The sequence below is a fragment of the Zeugodacus cucurbitae genome, chromosome 5, assembly GCF_028554725.1.
Source record: "Zeugodacus cucurbitae isolate PBARC_wt_2022May chromosome 5, idZeuCucr1.2, whole genome shotgun sequence".
Taxonomy (NCBI): Eukaryota; Metazoa; Arthropoda; class Insecta; order Diptera; family Tephritidae; genus Zeugodacus; species Zeugodacus cucurbitae.
The window spans coordinates 74,514,710-74,519,908 of record NC_071670.1 but is presented as its reverse complement, the minus strand read 5'-3'; positions in this window follow the sequence as shown (position 1 = coordinate 74,519,908).

Genomic DNA, 5,199 nt, shown 5'->3' with positions numbered 1-5,199 from the left:
TATATGGATATTTGTTCAATCATTGAGATAAAATTAAGAGTTGCGTAAAATTCGTGCAGCTTCATATGTATTGCGTGTTTGAATGATTTGAAAGTTCTCACGTTGACGCTGGTTATGTTGTTGTGTTTACGCACTCTATCGTTTGAAAGAGTAAAATCATCTAACGTACATTGCACGCTTGAGGTCAGTTAATTATTCCGATTTGTACTGTTTGAAAATTAATAATTTTCTTTGATACGTTCGTTTTCTCTTTTACTGTTTTTTTATAATTTATTTATTATAGTTATTTATAGATGGAACAGGCCATCTCGTCAGTGGATCTTCTATAACTCGAATCACCATAATCCCAAAAAAAGTTCCGAGTTATAGAATTTTCCTTAAAACATATAAATCTTCAAAAGGCTGGAAAATATAGATTTATACACAGTTTTATTTATTTACATCGCATATAGTTTTATTTAAATACATTAACACATGTATATTATAATTTTGTTTGTTGCACTTTGCTATTATTGGCTCTTGACGTCTATATCCCATGCCTTTGTTAGATGATTTATGCAATCCATATGTGTAATATTATATTTTTTGTTTGCCTCCGACCAATATAGAGGGACTCTTTTAAAATTCTACCTCGATAGTAAAATTTTAAATTTTGTATTATGTCCTGACCAAAAAATTCGATTTAAGGGAGGAAATTTGTATGAAAGTTTTACTCTATTGCCTCTTCAAGAGTTCGAGTTATGGATAATTTCGAGTTATGGAAGTTCCACTGTATATATATATATATATATATATATATATATATTTGGCGTAGGAACCGCTTTAAGCGATTATATCCGAATCCACCAGAGCGCGCCACTCATTCCTCCTTTTTGCTTTTTGGCGCCAACTGGAAACACCAAGTGAAGCCAGGTCACTTTGCACTTGGTCTTTCCACCGGAGTGGAGGTCGTCCTCTTCCGCGGCTTCCTCCAGCGGGTACTGCATCGAATACTTTCAGAGCTGGAGTGTTTTCTTCCATCCGTACAACATGACCTAGCCAGCGTAGCCGCTGTCTTTTTATTCGCTGAACTATGTCAATGTCGTCGTATAAATCGTACAGCTCATCGTTCCATCGTCTGCGGTATTCGCCGTTGCCAATGTTTAGAGGACCTTAAATCTTGCGCAAAACCTTTCTCTCGAAAACCCCAAGAGTCGTCTCATCGGATGTTGTCATCGTCCACGCTTCAGCGCCATACATCAGGACGGGAATAATGAGCGACTTATAGAGTTTGATTTTGGTTCGTCGAGAGAGGACTTTACCTACTTTTCAATTGCCTACTCAGTCCAAAGTAGCACCTGTTGGCAAGAGTGATTCTGCGTTGGATTTCAAGGCTGACATTGTTGGTGTTGTTAATGCTGGTTCCCAGATAAACGAAATTATCTACAACTTCAAAGTTATGACTGTCAACAGTGACGTGGGAGCCAAGACGCGAGTGCGCTGACTGTTTGTTTGATGACAGGAGATATTTCGTCTTGTCCTCATTCACCACCAGACCCATACGCTTCGCTTCTTTATCTAGTCTGGAAAATGCAGAACAAACGGCGCGGTTGTTGCTTCCGATGATATCAATATCATCGGCATACGCCAGGAGCCGTACACTCTTGTAGAAGATTGTACCCTCTCTATTTAGTTCTGCAGCTCGTATTATTTTTTCCAGCAATAGATTGAAGAAGTCGCACGATAGTGAGTCACCCTGTCTGAAGCCTCGTTTGGTATCGCGCATGGTGAATATCTGGTCCATTATGGATTTTCCAGGTCTAAAGCCACACTGATAAGGTCCAATCAGTTCGTTGACGGTGGGCTTTAGTCTTTCACACAATACGCTCGACAAAACCTTATATGCGATAGACTTATACCACGGTAGTTGGCGCAGATTGTGGGGTCTCCCTTCTTATGGATTGGGCAGAGCACACTAAGATTCCGTCATCAAAAGGGGGGTTTCTCATCCGAGGCTCGGTGTTTGTTTTCATTGGGGAGATTTTTTTTATGTGGTGGGTCCCAAGCCCTACGCACAACCGCACAAGCGGGCTTCGCCTTCTCACTTTAGCTCGCCTCCAAACGGATGTCTGTTAGCTACCCAGGGGATACTTGGTCTAAAACCGGAAGTCGTCAGCTGCTTGAGTCATATGCAAAAGAATCGTTCCTGGCCACTCCCAAGTGAATGGCAATCAGAAACTTTCCTCACTTGCGTCTAAATCTAATATAGATTTTTAAGCTGTCTTTTATGCATAAATTGATTTAATGCTTTTACCTTAATACCATTCCTTCGATATGATGAAAGATTAATATAACAAGTAAGGAACTGCTAAGTTCGGGTGTAACCGAACATTTAATACTCTCGCAATTTATTTTTTTTTTTCATTAAGAGAGCACACAATTTGACCCACATATTCGGAATAAAGTGCACTAGAAAACCATTATATATAGTATATGGAAACTGGGGTAATTCTTGGACCGATTTCAACAATTTTTGATACCAAGCTATATTATATCCAAGATTTTGGGTTTACGTAATTGTGATAAGATATTTCACATATTAACCGATATATACAGGACTTGAGGAAATACATAAACGAATCATATGGACTTCTAAATTGCGGTATAAGGAAAATAAGCGTGATTGTGAATCGATTTCGCGAATTTTCAAACTGTAGTAAAAGGATGCCAAAATAATGATAAGAACCCAATTTGTTGAAATTGGTCGAGTAGTTCTTAAGATATGGTTTTTGGCCCATAAGTGGGCCATTTAATTTGCAGAAAAAAAGTTTGGAAATTAAAAAAAAATAAATCAACCATTTATAAATTTTTCAACAACAAATTCCGGCTTGTACAAAATCTATTAATTTTATTGAAGTGAATGGATTCAGCACTTAAGAATGAAATTGCTGTTTTATATGTTTCTGCCCTCTTCAAAATGTTCAAGAAGCTGGCTACAAGACGACAAGGAAATTTCGTTACGCTATGTCGTTAAGTGCATGAGGCGCTCTCATGCAAGAATGATAGAAGACAAGATTACGACAGGCGTTTACAGTTAGCTTTTTTGGGTTTTGAGTTCCTGTTGAGTGACAACTTTCACGACCCCGAACACGCGAGCAATACAAAAAACAAAAGAAAAATTTACAAATTGCACGGTGGTACACAACAATAAAACCAAAACAAAGAGCTGAATTCAAGGCTAGTGCTTAATTATTATTTAAAATTTTAAGTGAAAAATGTATTAACCTGAAAAAGAAGTCCGCAATGGCGGAATTAAACAACAATAGTACAAAAAAGTCGTATATAAAGAATTTTTTTCACTTTTCCAACCAACAAAAAAGTTGGCAAAATGGCGAACTTTTTGTAACAAAACATATAATTTTAATTATAAATATGCATTATTATATTGGATAATTTTATAAATGAAGATTTTAAGAATTACGTTCGTTGCGATATTTTATCTGCACATTATTCAATTTGATTCACTATGTTTCACATTTCCGTTTTCCATTTGACAATTCTTCTGTTGCCTATTCCCATTCGTGGGTCGTGAACGCTTCAGTCTGTCGTAATCTTGTCTTCTATCATTCTTGCTCTCATGCAGGAATTAAGCAGAAACTACATAGCTCGCGACTGCGAATGCGAACGTTTGACAGTTGAGTTGAACATTCTTATGAGATGAACTAAATAGCTTTCGCATGTTTTCGCAACCAAATCTCCGAAATTCGAACTCGGACTCGAAGACGCGCAGAAGTTGAAAATTTTCAACTTTAATGCGCTAACACAGCAACCTTCACATTCTTGAGAATAGCAACCAATATTATGTTACTTACTATCTTGCGTGTTTTATTTATTGAAACCCGTTTTCTTCGCTAAAATATAAGTATTTTGTGAAATATAATATTTATTAGTTTATTAATAATATATTTATCAAATATTTAAAGTAATTTTAAAGATAATATTTAATAAACTAGGTAGACAGTTTAAATTTTCCCTTTTCTTTCTTTGCTTAATTCAAGGTATTCTATGAACACTGGTAATAAAAATCACTAAAAATTGAATATCCTTGTCCATGTTAATTAGATCGTTTTCAAACTCGCAAATAAAGTGCTGAACACAAAGACGACGACACGACACGACGTAGCGACGGCTAATCACAAATGTCGCTTTGAAGTCAGCGTCTTGTACATTTTGAAGACGGCAGCGACATATCAAACAGCAATTTCATTGTTGCCGTACTAACATCTTTCACTTCAATAAAATTTACATATTTAGTTTAAAGTGAAATTGTTTACGCAAAAAATGTAAAAATGGTCGATTTATTTATTTTAAATAATCGATTCTTATTATAAATGTTATATCAAAGCTATTTTACGTTTCTGCTGGCAAAATAACGTCATACTTGTGAGAACTTTGAATAATTTTACATTTCACATGTTAGTGGCAGCTCTACAGCGGGCATTGTCGTCGGCAAAATTAGAAACATTTCTAATTTGGCGACAACGACAACTACAAGCCTGTTGTCGCGTAGGTCGCGTGTATTTTAATATTTGACAGATGTCGCTCGTCGCTTGTCGTCTTCTATGTGTTCAGCACATAAAAATTGAGTATGTGTATCACCTTGTACACAGCTGTCAACACATTCAAAAGCGCATTTATTTAGTTAATCGAAATAAACGCAGTCGAGCGCATTCTTTCGCTTTCGCATTCGCGAGCTATGTCGTTTAAGCTTAAGAGTTTATAACAATAAAACGGGTCATCTCGACAGACAAAAATTATTGCCAAAGAACTGTGAAATCTGTTGCCGATGTCGTTATTATTGACATATTTTATATTGACGAAATTGTTTGTGAAATGTTCGACTTCTTGAACCGATTACAAATTTATGGAGGATGACGGGAATTTATGATTAATTTTTTATTTACAAAAATATTTTATTAATTTATATGACTGATTATTTTTGTATGCATATATGTATGTATATGTATTTTCCTAATATTTTCTTAAGCATTTGTACATTTGTACCATTGCCAATTTAAGCAATATCCATCTTCTATTGCCGAAATCAAAAGTTATCTTGGCAAAATATGTTACTGTTCGAGATGCCCCGTAAAGTCATGCAAAAGTAATCACATAATAATTATGAAAAGTAATCAGTTATGGGGTTAAAATTCGGCAACC